We start from the raw sequence: 20,390 nt of genomic DNA, 5'->3' as shown, positions 1-20,390 counted from the left end.
TCAGGTACAAGCCCATCCTGTTCTTGCTCTAACCTGTTCCTCTTCCTTTCCTTGCTCCCTATTTTGGTCCATGGCACCGCCAAGTCACCCCCGCTCAGAACCAGAACCATCTCGATTCTTGTCTCCTTTCTCCCCACCCACATGCATCGTCACCACGGCCTCCTTCTTCATTCCCTAAACTTGTCTTCCTCCTCTCTGGTTTCATCTCCCTGGACTTAAATAGAGCCTCCAACTCCAACAGCTCACTGGCCACTCTGGACACTCTCTTCCTCTCCCCAGGGCGCTCCCATGCTGGCCCACACAAAAGGTACCTGGAGGGCTTTTTGAGACATAGATCTAGAGATTCTGAGATTCTGTAGGTCTAGGGTGGGGCTCGCAACATTACATCTCTCAGGGGTTCCCTGGCGTTGGTGTAAGAACTCACTTTGAGAACCACTGTGCTACACGGTGCCCCCTACCCCAGGATGATCCCTTCCCTTCTGTGCATATAAATAAATTCTCCACGTGTCCAGGGGGTCTAGAGCAGACCCAGCAATTTGAAACCTTGAGTCTATGGGAACCCAAGTTAGCTACAACAGACCCAATGTCGCTGTAGAAATAAGAGCTAGGAAGCACTAGCGGGCTGAGAGTGCCAGCCCATTACAGGAATGTTCCTTGGCTCAAAGGAAGAAGCTCCAGCCTGAGGATAAGGAGGTCTGAGTGAGTGGCTCATGGGTAGCTGATCTACATTAACATATTTTTTTCCCAGTTTCAGTTTTTCATTGATTTGTTTGAGCATTTCTTTATTATTCTAGGCAACTAGAATACATCCTTTAAAAAATGAACAAAAATCCTTCTTCTCTTTGGTTAAATATTATGACACATGAACCCGTTCTTAGATATCAGGGACACCAAGAAAAGAGAAACTGAAGGAATTGGAGGGGAGGTGCGTTAGGGGGTTGAGGTTGCTGGGGGATGGGCATGAAGGAGGACACGGGATGGAATGAGCACTGGGTGTTGTCTGCAACTGATGAATCACTAAATTCTACCTCTGAAACTAATATTACACTATATGGTAACTACACTGAACTTAAATAAAAATTTTTTTAAATAAAATAAATAATAAAAGTACTACTCTGAAAAATAAAATACTACTCTTACAAAAAGAAGAAGAAGACTTCCAAGTTCCCTAGGAAGGCAGGAAGACATTCATGGCTCAGATCCACAGTTGGGTTTGGGAAATCCAGGCCATGAATCCTGCTGATACAACGATGGCTGACACTATGATTTGTCAATCGCTGTAATACACTGTATTAATTTGATATGAGTGTATAAAACCAATTCTAAAATTAAAAATGAGACTGATAGTGATTAAAATGGGCAAAGTCAGAAAATTTGAAATCTCTTTTCATGAGTAATTTTACTTAACTCTAGATAATAGTTCAAAAATCATATCACATGTTTCCAATTTAAAAAAGAAGGACACTGGAAGAGATTATGCTGAGTGAAATAAGTCAAACAGAGAGAGTCAATTATCATATGGTTTCACTTATTTGTGGAGCATAACAAATAGCATGGAGGACAAGGGGCGTTAGAGAGGAGTAGGGAATTTGGGTAGATTGGAAGGGGAGGTGAACCATGAGAGACTATGGACTCTGAAAAACAGTCTGAGGGGTTTGAAGTGGTGGGGGGGTGGGAGGTTGGGGTACCAGGTGGTGGGTATTATAGAGGGCACGGCTTGCATGGAGCACTGGGTGTGGTGAAAAAATAATGAATACTGTTTTTCTGAAAATAAATAAATTGGAAAAAAAAATAGAATAGAGAACAAAAACCGCATGGTCATCTCAATTGATGCAGAAAAAGCATTTGACAAAAATCCAATGCCGTTTCCATATGCATCCCAATATTCATAGCAGCAAAGTCCACAATAGCTGAACTCTGGGATGAGCCTAGATGTCCATCAACTGATGAATGGATAAAGAAGATGTGAGATATATATATGCTATGCAATATTAGGCAGCCATAAAAAAATGAAATCTTGCTATTTCAATGACATGGATGGAACCAGAGGGTATTATGCTACGTGAAATAAGTCAATTAGAGAAAGACAATTCTAGGATCTCACTGATATGAGGAATTTGGGAAACAAAACAGAGGATCATAGGGGAAGGGAGGGGAAAATGAAACAAGACAAAACCAGAGAGGGAGACAAAACATAAGAGACTCTTAATCTCAGGAAACAAATAGAGGCTTGCTGGAGTGGTGGGGGTAGGAGGGATGGGATGTCTGGTGACGGACACTGGGGAGGGCATGTGCCATGACGAGTGCTGTGAGCCGTGTAAGACTGACTCACAGACCTGCGCCCCGGAAACAAATAATACATTATATGTTATTTAAAAAATTAAAATTAAAAAAAAAATCCAATGCCCTTTCATGGTAAAACCCCCAATATACTAGGAATACAAAGGAGACCTCTCAACCAGACAGAAGTGCCTCTATGAGAAACCCACTATCACCATCCTCAAGGCTGAAAGACGGAATGTTCAGCCTCTGAGGTCAGGACCAAGACAAGCACGTTTGCTCTTGCCACTGTTATTCAACATTTTACTGGAGGTTCTAGTCAGGACAATTAAACCAGAAAAAGAGAAAAAGGAAGACATGAAACTGCCTCTGTTTGTAGACAACCTTATTTTGTGTATAGAACATCTGAAGGAATCCACCAGTGCTCCCACTAGAACTAACGGATGACGTCAGCGACTTTGCGAGATGCAAGATCAATAAACAAACTTCAATTATTTCTATACACCAGCAATGAACAACCCTAAAATGAAACCGAGAAAGCAATTCCATTCATAATAGCATTAAAAAGATTAAAATTGTTTAAAAATGATTTAAAAAAAAAGTACAAGACTCACACACTGAAAAGTATAAAATGTTCTTGCCAATAAGTAGAGATCAATATTAATGTAGCAAAAGCCCGTGTTCATGGACCAGAAGACATAACATTGGCAGGACAACAATAATCCCCAAAGAAATCTATAGATTTCATTTCAAACTTTTCAAAACCCCAGCTGGCTCTGTTCTGCAGAAATTGGTAAGAAGATTCCAAAATTCATTTGGAAGTGCCAGGGACCTACAATAGCCAAAACAATATTGAAAAAGAACAAAGTTAGATGATTCACAGTTTTGAAACTTCCTACAGAGGTACAGTCATGAAGGCGATGTTATACTGACAGAAGGGGAGACATGCAGCTCAATCAATGGAACAGAAATCCCAGGAATAAATGCATTTACTTACATGCACAGTTAACTAATTTGCAACAAGGGTGTCAGAAAAATTCAATGGGGAAAGATTGTATTTTCAACAAACAGCACCATTAAAACTGTAGTCATAATGACCCCTCCCTCATACCATTTAAAAACAAAATTCTAAATGGGTCAGAGATCTACATGTAAGCACTAAAACTATGAAACTCTTAGAATAAAAGCAAGAGTTAGTCTTCATGGCCTGGGGGTTGACAGTGGTTTCTTAGATACAGCATCCAAGAAAAGCACCAAGAAAAAAATGCACTGGATTTCGATACAATTAAAAATTTTTGTGGTGAAAATGATACTGTCCACAAAGTGAAAAGACAGAATGGGGGAGGGATTTGTAAATCATGTGGCAATAAGGGACTTTTATCTAGAATACTTTTTTAAACTCATACAATAATAAAGGGGGGGGGCACTTAAAGCAGACCAAAGAAATTTGAATAGATATTTCTCTAAAGAAGACATACCCATGGCCAACAACCACATGGAATGATGCTCAGCCTCGTTAGTCATTACAGAAACACAAATCACAGCCACAGTGAGATTGCATGACCCTGGGTGACACATGCATGGCTGGTGGGAATAAAAATAGTGCAGCCACTTTGGAACATGGGCTCGAACGGTTAAACACAGAGTTACCGTCTGACCCAGCATTTCCGCTGCTACGTCTATGCCCAAAAGACTTGAAATTGGTCCACAAAAAAATGTGCGCATGAATGTTTGTAGCAGCATTATTCATAACAGTTGAAAACTGGAAACAGCCCAAATGTGTATCAACTGATGAATGGATAAACAATGTGTGATACATTTAGACAATGGAAGCTATTCTGCCAGAAAGAATGAAGTACTAACTCAAGTTACAGTACAAATGAACCTTCAAAACATTATGCTAAGTAAAATTTTCCAGACACAGAAGGCCACATAGTATATGGTTCCCCTATTTGAAATGTTCAGAACAAGCAAATGTACAGAGACAGAAAGATCAGTTCCCCTCAAGGGAACTGGAGGGCTGACGGGAACAGAGACATGGAGAAATGGGAGCTGATGGAGATGGGATTTCCTTTTGGAGTGATGAAAAGGTCCCCCAGTTAAATTGTGGTGGTTACACAACTCTACCAGAACACATTGAAAATGCTTTAAAGGGGTTGAATTTATGGTATGTGCATTATATCATAATAAAGTGGCTTTTACCTATTCCATTAGGATGAGCTCTTGGCCAGACCTGGTAGAATAAAGAGGAGGTACCAGGAAAGACAGCACTAAGGAAATCGCCCAGAAGGCAATGTGGAACTACAAAGAGACAGAGCTGGCAAGAAGCACAAAGGCAGGATTGGGAGCCTCCAGCATCCACGTGATAACTGTGCCAGAAGAAGCCAGTAAATGGATGTTGACAATGGAAATAATAACCAAGAATATTCCAGAAGTGAAGATTTTTTTTCCAAGACACACTCTCCCATTAAAACGTGATATTCTAAGTTCTAAGCAAAAGGGTTAGATATCTTGACTTGAAACATAAAGAAAATAAAAAAGTCCTAGAAGCTTTCCAAAAAGAGTAGTTCACCTACAAAGAAATCCTTTTGAGGACAGATTTTTCATCAGAAAAAAAAAAATAAATAAATAAGAGGCTGAGAGAGACTTAGAAATAGAAATAGGTTCCTCACGGTGCCAAAGGAAAGTAATCTTCCACCCCAAATTCTCACTAAGTCATCATGGTGTGCAATGAAAAGTTGTGCATAAATGCATGACTCTGGAACCAGAACGGGCGGGTGAAACCTAGCTCTGCTTCATGTTACCTCTGTGGCCTTGGGCACAGTCTGCCTAAGTGTCCTGCCCTGCCACACGGACACGACCACCACATAGGGCACCGTGGGTGGTAAGTGGGTGTGGGCAAGTATGTAATGGTGCTCAGAAGTGGCACATATGTGCCACATATGTGAGTGGCACATAGAAGTGCTATTTAAGAGTCAGTTACTAATTCAAGAGAGATAATTTGAGAATGAATGTGGAAAACAGCTTTCCAGTCCTATAGCCCAGAAAGTTATTTCACTAATATTTAGTATCAGATTTAAAAAAAAAAAAGGAACCAAAAGAAAAGATAGTAAAAGAATAAAAAGGATCATCCCAACAAAAGGATAAAACACCCATCAAAACATATCATATGCAGGATGTTGCTCACATTTTGGGGCATAAAATATAACTTCAAAGTATATGCAAAAAAACTAAAGAAAAAAATGGACAAAGACACAATAATGCTGTGTTTTAATGTAAAAGATAGCACACAGTCTCAGTCTCACAAACCTCATAAAAATGTTTCAACAAATTTGAGTTGATAGTTTACCATCTCTGGATGTATATAATTAAGTTAGAAATCAGCAGTTTAAGAGCAGAACAGATAGAAACACACCCCTCCCCATGAGTACTTTGAAATCAGAGGGAAAAAATAAGAAAGAGTAAAGATGAGCAAGTTAAGTGCTCAAGAACTTAGGAAAAAAAATAGATTATAGGAATGAGCTCATAAGAGAAGCCTGTTGAAAATTTGGAGTTTACAGTCCACTCATGTTTTGTTCTAAAACTCCCTTCCTATTTGCTACCATTTGTAAAATATTGTTACTTTTATTTCTATATACACATTCAAAAATTGTTGTTAAATTCCTAAAATCGAGACTCACACCATAAATAGTGTGCCTCTGTTGTGTTTGTAATGCTTAATAGAGACGCTAAATTCCAGGAGGAGAAGGATGATGATTTATTCACTACCATATCCCCATCCCATATAATAGTGCTTGACATCTAGGAACACGATAAATATTTATTGAATATTGTCATTGAATATGAAGTAAAATGAGTCAGAAGCTCCCTCTAAGAGACTTCTGTAGAGCCAAACACAAGTGGATTATAATCCTGGTTCTAGAACATTCTGGCTGAACTCCAGGAAAGTATAACGTCTCTCACGACAATTTCCTACAACATAAAACGCTGTAGGAAAGTAGACAACAGCTACTTTGCAAGGACCTTGCAGGACTTGGCAATGAGGACGTCATACAAGTGCCTCGTCCTACCACTGCCAACTCTTCAGTCAATGCTCTGCTCTGTGATGCTGGGCCTGGGACCACAAACCACATTTCTGCTGGTTCCTTGTTAAGAGCTGCCAAAGGTGAGAGGGACACTAGAAAAGAATGTCAAGTCAGGGGAGACGGGCGATGCCTGCTCCTTCCTGTTTGCTCCCCACATACTTCCTGTTTACCTCCTATTCTGTGACCACGGCAGCTCCAGGTTCCCCCCACCCTTAACAGACTCTCCTTCCCTTAGGGGTGATTGGATCCACATTGCAGCTTTTCCAATACGCAGAAAAGCAGCTTCTTCTAACACCCCAGCACCAGCGGGGCAACCCCTTCCTCGGACGTTTCTGAGCAGTACTAACCCTCTTGGAAATGTCTAAACTTTAGTGGAGGTCATTCTAGCCTTCTCCCCTTGATCCTGGAGCTCTGCAATTGCCACCTCCGTCCACCTTAGAGTTTCCTTTCTGTCCTTTTGCTTACCTACCTAGCAATGCTATTAAAATCTCTAAATATCTTGTGTGGTTACTATCTCCTTTTCTTCCTTATTTTTTACAAGATTTTGTCTATTTATTTGACATAGAGAGAGACGGCAAGCACAGGCAGCAGGAGGAGGAGAGGCAGAGGGAGAAGCAGGTTCCCACTGAGCAGGGACCCCAATCCTGGACGCGATCCCAGGACCCTGGGATCATGACCTGAGCCAAAGGCAGAGGCTTAACCCACTGAGACACCCTGGAGCCCTTTAATTATTTTTATTTCTTAATGTAAATGTGGTTGGTTAACATAGGGGCAATACTGGTTTCAGAAGTAGAATTCAGTGACTCGTCACTTACATACAACACCCAGTGCTCACCAGAGCCAGGGCCCTCCCTAATCCCCATCCCCCATCGGGCCCATCCCCCACCACCCCCTTCCATCAACCGTCAGTTTGTTCTCTATCATAAAGAGTTTTGTGTGGTTTATTTTCTTCTCTCCTTTTTTTTCTTTTCCCCTTTCCCATATGTTCCTCCGTTTTCTTTCTTAATTCCACATATGTGGGAGATCATATGGTCTTTGTCTTTCTCTGCCTGACTTATTCCACTTAACATAATAATGTTCTAGCTCTGTCCGCGTCATTGCAAAGGAAAAGATTTCATGCTTTTGGATGGCTGAGTAATACTCCACCGTGTGTGTGTGTGTGAGTGCGTGTGTGCACGTGGGCGTGCGCGTGCATGTGCGTGTGCGTGTGCACACACCATCTCTTCTTTACCCACTCCTCTGTCGATGGACACTTGGGCTGTGTCCCTAATTTGGCCATTGTGTATGATGCTGCTCTACACACAGGGGGGTGTACCCATTAGAATCTCATCTTCATAGCCTTTGGGTAAATACCTAGTGCTGCCAATTCTGGGCTGTAGGGTAGTTCTATTTTTAACTTTTTGAGGAATCATCTCCTGACCGGTCCCAGGTCGATGAAGATCTCAAGCCCCCAGCATGATGACTACCCTTGTCATTTGTCATTTGCAAAGCACTTTTGCAGGAATTCGCTTCCTCGGAGCAATGTCGAAAGGCAGTTCCTCCTTCCTGAGATAAAAAAAGCAAGTTTTTCAGAACCCAGTCGTAACTGTTTCCAGGATTCAACTTCGCTCCTCATTAGATACACCTTTTCTAGATTTGTCAGCCACTATTTTGTTTTAAGGTCACGGCCTGAGCTACATACTGAATTAGTCTTCTTCACTGGCTCTTCTCAACGGAATACGGAACTAGGTTGAAAACTTTCAGTTCTTTTGAAATGTTTTCCCGTAAAGTAATACTTAGAAAGATATAAACATTGGATAAACTGCAAGTGTCTGATGAGAGACTGAGGAGCACCGACCTTATCTAATTCAGCTAATTCGCAGGCAGCCCTGGGAATCTGAGACCTGGCCTTGGCTCCGGGCCCCACGAGTTATCAGCCGTGTGAACTTGCACAAGACACTGCAGTGCCGAACCGAAGTCTTTCCGAAGTGGTTTCTGTACAATTCCACACAGAGACTGTCGTGAGTAAAACCTGCGTATCATTGGCTAAAGACATTGGTCCTCTCCTCAGAATGAAACAAAACATCCTGCCTTTAAAAGTTCTATAAAATATGGCCAGATAATTTGCACTGTTCTCTGGACCCAGAGGCTAATTTCTTCCCCATCCTGTTGCATCTCTAAAAGAAGAGGTGCCTTTGATGCCTGCTTTCAAGCTATCTTACTTGGAGCCTCAGTGATCCCTGAAGTCTTTCCAGGGGCTGACGTGAAGAGCGGCAGGAGCAGGACAGGAGGCAGGAGACGAGGGGGAGCCTTCGGCCAGTCAGGAAGATTCTGGCAGCCCATAAAGGAATCTCTGGTCAAACCAGCATGAAAAGTAAAGACATTTGTCAACTCAGGATCAAGTCCAGTGGTAACACACCTTCAGTGCCTCAAAGATAGCCCCGAGGACCGGGTCTCTGCAGCATGTTCCTTCTCTCCTCCTCAGGGTTGACTTTCCCCTCAAGCCCGGGGGACGATCGCTTATTATCTTCTCGGCTTCACATACGATCCACTGACGCCTTGTGGAAGAAAAGTGTCACCTCCTGCTTCAGTACTAGGCTCAAAGACTACTTTCCCTGAAGGCGTACCAGCTCTTTCCTGATAACTCATCAGCCAGAGCAGGCCTGAGGCTGGTTCGCAAGAAACGAGGCAAAGCCCAGGGCCTGTGGTGGGGTTAGCTTTCCCGGAGGTACACCGCTGCTGCTTGGGGGTGGACGGCCACACACACGCACACAACAGAAACAGACTTCCAGTAGGAAGAAAGCAGTGGGGCTTGGAAAAGTGACCCTATTGCGGTAAGTATCAGGAGACCCCTGACCCCAGTGGCATCCGAGTTCTTGTTGGTTATGGCGTCCGTGTAGGGTGTCTGTGAATTAGCTTTCAAGGGCTGCTGTGAGAGTTTACCACAGCCGCGTGGCACAAAACAACAGAATTTATCTTATCACCGTTCTGAGGCCAGAGGAAAAAAATCAATCAGCCCAATCAGAGCCACGCTTCCTCCAAAGGCTGTGCTGGAGAACTTGTTGTTCGTCTCTCCCGGCTTCTGGAGGCTCCTGGCGTTCCCGGACTGGTGGCCACCTCACCGCCCTGTGCCCTGTCAACTCTCCCCCTGCCTCTCTCTCCTGAGGACATGCTTATTGGATTTAGGGCCCCCAGGATAATCCAAGATGATTTCATCCCTAGCTCCTTAATTTCGCTACATCTGCAGCAACGACCCTTTTCCGAAGAAGACTTACGGGCTGTGGGGACTGGGATGGGGTTATACCTTTTTGGGGGAGGGGAGGGGGTCACCCTTCAGCCCGCTACACTGAACCACGGGGCTGTTGCGATGCGGAATATTTAAAAGCTTCCAGGCAGTGCAGCCCCCCGTGAGTATGTGATAAAAGCGGTTGAATGTAAACCCATTTCTCCATCGTGGCAGACTCAGCTGGCGTCTTACTCACTCCCGACGCCATTCCTCCTGGGGTTGCTGGCAGAAGGCAGCATCCACTTGGCCTGCACAAGAAGCCCGCGAGCCAGCCGAGCAAAGGGGAGAGCTGGGATGCGGAGTCAAAGACGGGGTGAGCAGGTTGACCCAGATGGCAAGGAGAAGGAGCAAGATGGCCGTGACGGCGGGGGCGCAGTGTGTGTGTGTGTGTGTGTGTGTGAGAGAGAGAGAGAGAGAGAGAGAGAGTGTGTGTGTGAGAGAGAGAGAGTGTGTGTGTGAGTGTGTGTGTGAGAGTGTGTGAGTGTGTGTGTGTGTTGGAATGGTGAACACAGGACTGCGGGCCGCCCTGCCTCCCCGCTCTCTCAGTCCTGCCATGGGCTAGAAATACAACCTATGCCTCAAGTCAAGCAACCAGCCCAGAGCACATCACTCCTTCCTCTTGAAAAATTCACAATTTCATAAAGGCTACACTTTACAGACCCGACATCCAAGCTTATTTTCCTTCTGGGCAAACACATCAATCTTCCCAATCCCTCATTTTCAAATAATAACCCAAGCACTTTTCTCATTACTCTGTTTTCCACTTTTCAAAGAAAGGTGATGCTGAAATTTCATATCCAGATTTCATGCTCAGCCAATTTCCCAGCCGGCACGAAGGGACCACAGGGATCATCTACCCCAGACCTCGCTGCATCTTACGGAGGAGAAATCAGAGGCTGGGGGCATTAGCTCACCTGGCCAGAGTCAGGGGCTTGGAGGGAAAGGAAAGGGGCTTGGAGGGAAAGGGAAAGGAACAGCTTGAGGAAAACCCCAGATGGAAAAGTTTCCTGGAAATCCAGGGAGTCGCACAGGACTGGAGTGTGGAGGGGTGACCTTGTCCCCTTCCTGGGCCACCAGCTCGAGTGCAAAATTTCCATTTTGTCCCTTATTATCCTTAAGGTTTTTCATGTATTCTCATTTAGCAAATAAATGCTAGACACTTAAACTGCAAAAGGGTCATTATTCATGTTCTGGAGACCGAGCAAGTGAAGTGAATCCAAAGTATGAAGTAATAAGATCCAGAGCTTTGTCATCGATTGTCACGGAACGTGCTATTTGTCACCAGCCATTGACGCGCCCTTCGCGTCCCCAGAACTGATCCCTACTATACTCGTCTTTGTAAAAATACTTTTTTTTTTTCAGCTTGGGCAAAAAGCCAAAAGTCCAAAATGACATGATGAATGGAAGAGCTCATCGAAGAAAAGAGAAGCCTTGAACTGAGCAAGTAAAATTGCGAAACTGCATCTCTGTCCTCTGACAGGCTCTGATGGGGTTGGGCAGGGGCCGGGGGAGGCACCAGGCGAGAACAGCTCAGCCAACAGCACCTCGGTTGGTCGGTCGGTGCCCCCGCCCTGACAGACAGACCGGAGAAGGAAGCAACCTGTGATCGCACATTCGGCTGGTAAAATGGGTGGGCTGGGGACTCCGGGCTGCCGACGCTGGTGCTTTCACAACTCCGGGTTGTGAAAGGAGTAACTCAGAGTATGACTTTGTCTAAAATAAAAGTGTCTGTTCAAAGGCTTTGGAAAAATTGCAGGAGGAATAATTGACTTGGCAACCACAACTGTCATTGTATCAGTCAAGGTTCCATCAGAGAAACCGAGCGGGTTAGGATGGGGGGGAGGAGAGGATGGGGGGGGATGGGGAGGGGGGTAGCGAAAGAGAGAGGGAGGGGCTGAGGGGAAGGAGGAGGGAGGGAGGGGGGAAGGAGAGGAAGGAGAGGGAGAGAAGAAGGGGGAGAGGGAGAAGAAGAGAGACCTTGCACTACTGCAGGGGCCACTGGAGCAGGTGTGGAGGCTGCGGGGCAGGCTTTGGGGATCACAGGCAGGCTGGAGCCCCACAGGCCTGTGCACAGGCAGAAGCCTCCCTCCCTCCCCCCAGGAAAAGTGTAAGCACTCTTCTAAGGTCTTCCCTGACGGAGTCAGGCCCACTCAAGATAATCCTCCCAGTCAAAGTCCGCTGGTTAGGGATGACCATGGACACAGGGTCGGTTCTTTCACAGCAGTCTCGGTCGGGCGCTTTCCTGAGGGATGGGTGACTTGTTCGGCCCCGCCGAGGGGACGGGCCACAAAACGATCACAGCCATCACGGATCCCTGGTGAGAAAGTGCTCCAAGGCCGTGGCAAAGCTTTCAAATTTTGTTTAGAAGGAAAGAACAGTTTCAAGAGAGGCCAAGCTTCCAAATGTATTACTATTTATAAAAAAAAAAAAGGGGGGGGTGCTGTACGGCTGGATTCCAGCCGCTCGTACTTGGTAAGGGGTCCGCAACCATTTTACGGGAGCAGCTTCTAGTTGCTTTTCTCTTTCTTGGAATCTCTTCTTGAGCTTCAGTTTCAGGATTCTGCCAACAACACTCCGGGGGGTGGTCCTTCTCGGGTGGGGGGAGAAACGGTCGGATGTGCTAGGGGACTTCCCCACACTGGTCCTGGCTTTCTCTCGACCTGTGTGCTGCCGACACACGAAGATTCACGGATTCACATGCCAATGAAACAGGCACTTCCCCACGTGTAGATGAGACTGGCCAGGTCTGTAGGAAGCAGACACTAACAAGGGATGCCCGGGGCTTTCTAGGGGGTGGGAGGTGTCTGTGAGGGGTGATGGGGACAGGAGCCCCCCTCCAGGTGGGCAGGGCTTTCAGACTGCAGGACGGGCTGACCTCTGTGGAAAGAGACAGGGAAGAAAAGGACACTAACTAGAAAGACAGCCCCACGCAGCTCTGGGAGAGGCTCCACAGGGCCTTCAGCAGACCTAGAGCATCCCATCTGCACAGGGCGAGAAGCGGGTTAGCTCTGGCCTCCCTGCTCTGCTCAGTCGCCCTGGGAGCAGTTTGGGGGCAGGTCCCCGAGGGGCAGAGGCTGGAGGCTGACCGCAGCGATGCTGTCCATGGCAGAGTCCGTCTTCCAGGGAGGGCTTTCCGGCGCACGCCAGAGCCGCCCCCGACTGAGTGTGCAGGATGCTTGGGGAATCTCCATGCCTCCCCCCTACGAGAGAAGCGGGATTTAGAGACAAGGGCCACCCACACAGGGCCCGATGCGGGGAGTCTCCACAGTGCAGATTCCCAGCCTCAATCCTCTTTGGTCCTGCCTTCGTGTCCTCCCCATGGCTGGTGTTCTGCCGTGTACAGAGTCCTCCGGGGCTCCCTGTCAGGCCCTTTGTCCCTGTAGACACATACCCATAAGTGAACAGGTCTGCCCCTTAAAACATCCCTCTGCCCGCTGTGGAGCTACTGGAAATTTGAGGAAACGACGCATTAGTGAAGGCCAAGCCCTCTCGGGTTGTTTTGCAGAAAACCTTCCTCGGTCATCGGTGGTGATTCATATTCTGGCTGTTTTTTCCGAGGCTGAATTCCTCAGAGGTGAAGTAGTGCCACTTTGAAGTACCTGAAGCAGAGTTAGGAGCACAGGGACTCGTCCCACAGCCACGGAAGGGCACCCACTTAGAAGCAGGAGATCGACCTCCTGAGACAACAAAGCACATCACAGTCATGTCCCCTCTGGGGGGACGCAGAGGGCCATGAACCTGGAGAGTCCAGGACCGCCTGTGGGTCAGGGCAGCTGCCAGGCAGCTGGTGCACAGGGAAGGAGCGGCATCTCAGGTTAGAGACGCGGGGCGGCCCTCACCTCTGACGGAGGGCCCCCGGGGAGCAAGGCGGGAGGCGGGCCCTATGCCCGGAGTCTGTGCCCCTGCTTTGCTCTCCCCTCAGATAGGAAAGACACTCTGAGACTGTTCCTCCTGGAGCCGTTTCCTTTTGTTATTGCAACAACTCTAAATTTAGTGCCCTAAAACAAAACAAAATTGTTCTCCCACAGTTCTGGGGGGTCGGAAGTCTTATTATGCACCTTGTGGGGGCTGGAATCGTGGTGTGGGCAGACGGTCTTCCTTCTGGAGGCGCAGGGGAGAGTCCGCTCCCTGTCTCAGTTTTTAAAGGCACCTGCCTTCCCTGGCTCCGGGCCCCAACACCCTAATTTGCACTTCTGACGGCACAGCTCTGCTCCGACTCTGATGCACCGGCTGTCCTCCCGCGACAGGCTCTGGGGTCAAATCTGTGTCCTTGTCTCTTTCGGATTTGGGAGGCCATCTGCATTTCTTGGCTTGTGGCTTCTTCCCAGGTCTTCACGCCAGCAGCGTAGCGTCTCCCACTCGCTCTGCCCTCTTCGGTCCCCGCTCCACCCTGGTCAGCTGAGAACACGTCTCGGGCGAGGTGTGGCCCTCAGCCCTGACAGTGTGAGAGATGTGAGAGCGTGCATGCATGAGCGTGTGTGTAAGTGCGGCACCCGTGTGTAAAGGGTGTGAGGGTGTAGCATGGTGGGTGGACGAGTGTGAATGCGTGAGTATGTGTGAGAGCATGAGGGTCGCCTGGCGAGAGCGTGAGTGTGCACGTGTGGCATGGGAGTGCATGAGTACGCAGGAGTGTGAGGGTGTGTGAACGTGTGTGTGCAAGCGGGGGGTGGGCGCAGCCTACTGCCCACAGCAGAGCGCGCTGACCGCAGCAAGCCTGGTCTCCCCAGAGAAAGAAACCAGCCGACGAGACGCCTCCCCCCATCAGCGAAGATGTCTGCCCTGCCCTCCAGCGCAACAGCACGCGTCCCTGACGTTCCTCCTCCTCCTTCTCAACAATTCCTCCATTTCCTTGAATCTATTTTTGCTGTCGTGATTCTTAGTAACCAAGCCCCCAGGGGAAGTCTTTGGACCGCTCTATCCACACTCCCCACCGGACTCCGCTCAGGGGTGACCTTGACCCACAACATGGCGTGAATGGCTGTTTGCCCATGAAAGTGCTCAAATTCTCCTGCCTTCAACCTGGTCACCCCACGGGACTCTCCAACACACCTGCTTGCATGGGCTAAAGGCATTTAAAGTTTATCATGTTAAAAAAAAAAAATGAAGTCTGGGTCTTTCCCCTAGAAATCTTCTCTCCTGGTCTTACCCACCTTGGGTAAGTGTAAGTGGCAAAACCCCCCGAGTCACCTTGGCTTCCTGCTCTCAGACTCCCTCCCACTCCCCAGCAGGTCGGGTTGACTGTACTTGCGAACTTACCCCAAACCCGACCCCTCCGCGGTCAGCACCCCTCTAAGGCCGCTGGGTCGCACAAAAAGAAGCTAACATCTCACTGCTTCCTGCTCACTTCAAGAGGCTATCCTCGAGGTAGCAGACGGACTGACCCCTTATCTCGGGCGTGGCCCCTAAAAGCAGAGCCTGCAAGAGGAATCTGGAGGCTCACAACATACTGAAGGAGTTCTCTCCGGGGAAAACCTGCAGGGAATGGGGGACAGAATAGGCAAGGAGACGGACCAGAGCCGGGATGGGGTCTCCATGAAGTCTGGTCTTAGCTTGATCCCCAGTGGGGAGGACTCCTGGGACAGGGCTGTCAGCTCGTGACACAAGAACAGTCTCAGTCACTAGCTATGGACCAAGGTGGTTCTGGTCAGCTGTGCACTGCGGGGCAATACCGCACAGGAGGCTGCTGGGAGCCACCAGCCATCAGCACTCACCTCGCAGGGGACCGTTACCTGGCCATCCAGGAGCAGGGCCCTTCGGCGGGTCATCAACAGCTTCTAGAACAGCGGTTCTCAGATGTCAGCGGGCGGGAGAATCACCTGAGGGAGGGCTGCCAGGTTTAGCAGATAAAAATATAGGACACTCAGGTAATAAATAAGTACTTCTTAGTAGACATGGGACATAGTTACATAAAAAAATTATTCATTGTTTATCAAACATATTCAAATTGTGTGCTGTGTTTTATCTGCTCCCCAGAGGGCTTGGTGAAGAACAGGCTGTTCTCCTGATTTGGGAGGTCAGGGGTGAGGTCTGCGAGCGTGCCCTTCCAAGAAACTCCCGGGTTCAGCTGATTCTGCGGATCCAGGGAGGACACCCACGTTAAAAACGCCTTTCATAGTATATACTTTAAGAATGTGAATCAGACTGTGTTGCTCAAACCCTTCCAGGCCTTTCCATTCCCCTAAAGGAAAAGCCCAAGTCTTGACAAAGGCTTTTAAGGCCCCTGGCAATAACCGCTCTTGCCACATTGCCTAGTTCCATCCCCACCACTGCAGAGAGACTGGCCACATGGCCGCTTCTGGAGCAAACCAGAGTCCAACCCCAGGACCTTTGCATAAATATTCCCCCTGATTAAATGATTCTCCCCTAACGGATGCAGGGCCTAGCCCTTCCCCTCCTTCCACCTTTGCTTAATTCTACCTCTGACCCGATTTTAAATCGCACCGTGCACCGCCCACCCCGCCGACCTGCTCTGGGATGTTCGTCTTGGCAGCACAGTCTCCATCCCACGAGTGGGAAGAGAAATCATGGCTTATTATCCACCTCGTCCCACTATACTGTAAGTTCTTCGAACACAGAGATTAGTGCTGATTTTCCCCACTTCTATTCCCAGTGGGGATATCCTTTCCCAGCACAGAAGAGGTGTCAACACATGTGTGGGATGGGACATTAAAGACAGGGAGATGCCCTAACCAGACACCACCGGGCACCGGGTTCTTTCATTCTGTGAACGCTGGAATGAAATCACCCTGAGTCCAAGGCACAAAGATCCACCTGCCGAAAGTAGGTTTTTTCAAATGAGTAGACTAAGTCATCCCAGCGTGTGGGGAGGGGGAAGACGACTTTAAAAATGCCATTGCAAAATGCCTTCAAGCCATCTGACCGGTCCACAACTGCCACGATTGTGAACTGTTGCTATTTCTTTTTTTCTTTTTTTTTTTAATTTATTTGATAGACAGAGATCACAAGTAGGCAGAGAGGCAGACAGAGAGAGAGAGAGGAGGAAGCAAGCTCCCCGCCGAGCAGAGAGCCCGATGTGGGGCACCATCCCAGGACGCTGAAATCATGACCTGAGCTGAAGGCAGAGGCCTTAACCCACTGAGCCACCCGGGTGCCCCAACTGTTGCTATTTCTAAAGGAATAATCAGACCAAAGCGGCAGGTGGGAGCTATGTCCCCTCCCCAACAACCCACCCCCAGATAGCGTCACAAGGATGAGGCTTAGAGCCCTTCAAACAAACATGAAAGCGTGCATTAGCAATCAGCCCCAAGCAGCCCTATACTCTATTTTTGTAAGTTCAGAGAGTTCCCTACACTTTGTCCCGGAGCATTCCAAAGACAGCGTGAAAATTTCACTCAGAGCAAATGCAGTCTCTGTAAAGCAGGATGGGCCGAGCCTTTCATCTCTCCAGGGGATTTGAGACTTCCGTGAAAGCAGAGAGGCAGGGGGAGGAAGAACTCGGCCCCACAAACTGCTCCCCACACAGGGTACAGGGAAGATGCTGGGCTGATGGGCAGCTCAGTCCTGAGGGCCTTGGAGTCTGTTCTTCCGAGGGTGGCCGTCCCCACGTGCTACTCCAAGCCAGCCACGTGGCTTGCTATGGTGCGTTATGCCAAAGGAAAGTTCCTGCTAATGTCCCCTAGAAACAGAAGAGGCATTTATGGAGCTCGGTTGTCCTCTCTAGGGATTAGAATCTTAAGAAGTGACTTCAAAATGAACCAAAGGCCCCTAGGATGTAAACTTATGCAGTTTATACAATACCTTACACTGTTTATACCAAAATATTTTTATGTAAACGACACATAGATCATTTGACAAATGTCTGTATATTAACTTTAAAATGTGATAGCTCAGGGGTGCCTGGGTGGCTCAGTGGGTTAAAGCCTCTGCCTTCGGTTCAGGTCATGATCCCAGGGCCCTGAGATCAAGCCCCTCATCAGGCTCTCTGCTCAGCGGGGAGCCTGCTTCCCCCTCTCTCTCTGCCTGCCTCTCTGCCTACTTGTGATCTCTGTCTGTCAAATAAATAAACAAAATCTTAAAAAATAAAAAAAATAAAATATGTTAACTCAAATCATCAACACATGTATCAATTAGGGTAAGCAGTACAAAGGAAATCGTTTCAAGAGGCTTTAACAGCAAAGCTGGCAACGGAACCCAAAACTGTGTAATTCATAACCTCCCTGGACTGACGGGTCCTGAGGACAAATACAGTGAAATAAACCCACAACCACTGTCGAGTGCTTAGATTTGACTCCCGATTCCTAAATCTGAGCAAGTACATTCACCTTTGGGACTACTTCCCATCTCTTCTGGGGCCCTAACAGTGGAAACCTGACATTTAATTCCTCAAATAGGGGATAATCCAACTTCTAAAAAAAAAAAAGTCTCCGCAGGCAGCGGGTGAGCTGGTTCCTCACTCAGATGCAGAGGTAAGAAGTTAACAAATCTCCCAGAACCCCTAACCTTTCTACCCCCAAATTAAAGCAGTTTGCATTGAGAGTAATAGGAAAGGCTCCGGTCTTTAAATAGGCAGAGTTGGAATAAGTCTACGGTGATTTGTAAATCTAAGTAGTTTAGAAACGCTCAAGGGCGTTTAAATAAAGCGAAGTGTTCCCTTACAAGCTTCCAGCCCAAGCCCCACCGGCTGCGGGAGACCAGAGACAAGAGAAAGTGACTTTATCTCCCTCTACGAGGGTGACTGACTTCCAGTTTGCCCCAGACTAGGGGGTCTCCCGAGACACACAGAATTAGCAGTGCTAAAACTCAGACGATGGAAGGAAGACAAGGATGTGTTGGTTGCCCCAAATGAACCCTCAGCTCTCCCAGGAAAATGCCCTACCTGCCGACAGCAGCCCCAGTGCCAGGGAGGACCTCCCATGGGTGGTTTTCTTGCTCACAGTAAGCTGTGGGGCCCCGCAGAACCATTGTAAGCCTCTCCCCTCCACCCTGCTTAACAGTATCCAGGGCTCTGACCCTGAAGACCCCAGCTGCCCCTCGTCAGCCCCCCAAACGCAGCAGGAGGCTGGCGGAGGCAGGGCAGGTGAGGGGCTGCTGGCACAGGTAGATGTCGTTCCAGCTAGTGGGGGGATGGGGTGGGGAGAGAGCAGGCTTATAAAGAGGTAGGTTGTGGCCACCTCCCCCCACAGGTGGTCTTGGCGGGCATGAGCTGTTGGTTCCCACCAGTCCCCGCCACGCAGCCTTACAGATCTCTGCTGGGAAGGGGGGGTGGCGGTGTGGCTATCAGTTTGTTTTCAAGCTGGCAAGCTCGGCTCTTCCTCCCTCCTGGGGAAGCTCTGTCTTCTCTTTCTTTCATCCTGCTAAAACCGAAGGAAGCTCCAGCCCAAAAGCCCACCTCCACATTTGAGGCCTGCTCTCTACAACAAGGGCCCTCCTTTGCTCTGAGATCTTTCTTTCCACCTCTGAAGAGGATTCGAGGAGGACGTCCTTAGCTCCTAGAGCTAAAACAAAGCTTGGGTTCTTGCATCCAACAGAACCGGGCAAGAAGGCGCTGGCTGGGCCCCTCAGGGGGAATACTAGAGCCGGCTTTCAAAGGCTGCCCCCGTTACAGGGAATCCATCTTGAGGGCAATTCTAGAAAGGCCCCACAAAAATCTCCGAATCAGAAGCTGGGAAGCCCGGGGTCTGTAGTCCAGCTTCCAGCCCTCCATGCCCGTCTTTCATGAGCTGGGTCATTAACTGGGTCAGAGTAGAGAACTAGCCACGGCGCAGCATCGAGTCGATGAGTCCGAGCTGTGAGCTGCGCTGTTCTTACATTCCAGCAGCTTCCTCTGAGCGACAGGACTGGCCGCTCACTTAGAGCACCAGCCATTGTCTCCTAGACCCCCCTCCCTCAGCCTCGACTGGGGTCCCGGAGGTCTAAGTGGCTTCTGGGATCTGAGTTCATGATGGTCAAGAACTCCTGACCCCTGTAGTGCTGATTCCCCCAACTCCAGACTGAGAAGTTGCTCAGCAACGTGGAGATGTGCAAGGATCTTGCCCCAAGTTTTGCCTGAGATTTAGGAAGTTGGTGCCTTTTCTAGGCAGTGACTGAAACGACCTCTCTTCCTCCGACCTCTCTAATACGCTGTCAGACTGCCTCGTTGTGGAATGAGCGGTAGCAGGGGACATCACTGGCTGCGGGTGTCCCCCAGAAAACCTTAGGACTGCCTCCCTGACTTGTGAAGTAGGGGGACCTCCACCCCCATCCCTAAAGTGCTGTCTGGGCGCCAGATGGCTAGGGAAGAGCTGCAGAATGCAACTTTGTTTAAAGCTTAGAAGTCATTCCTGCATCAAAACTGGTGTGGCATGAGCGGAAATGCGCTCAAACCTCCCCCGACCACCCCGTAACCCAGCAGAGCCTCAACATTCCCTGCCAGCTCTGCTTCTCTGGCCAGCATTCATGTCCCGAAGAGGAGGTGACCCTGATCCTAGTTCCCACCTTTCCTAGAGACCCGCTTGCACCCCTCCACTCCCCTGCAGAATCCGTCATCCCTACCTCGGAAGGAAGGGAAAGTCTTGTCCGCTGGGGCTGTCAAACCACCGCAAATCCCTGTTGGAAAAGCAGTCTGGACCCAGTTCTTTTCCAGTCTTTGGCTTATTTCATAGACAACCACGTGCACCTAGTTGTGGCCTGACTTCTCCCTACCCGGGTAAACCTGGGCTTTCTTGATTGCTTGGGAGTTGCTGCCCTCCCCTGCAAAACCAGGAGTAGGGAACAGCTCCTGAGGCTTTCACAGACCCCGCTTCCATGCGGAGTGTGCCTGA

The sequence above is a fragment of the Neovison vison genome, chromosome 4 (assembly GCF_020171115.1).
Source record: "Neovison vison isolate M4711 chromosome 4, ASM_NN_V1, whole genome shotgun sequence".
In the NCBI taxonomy this organism is placed as follows: Eukaryota; Metazoa; Chordata; class Mammalia; order Carnivora; family Mustelidae; genus Neogale; species Neogale vison.
This window is presented reverse-complemented; position numbering follows the sequence as displayed.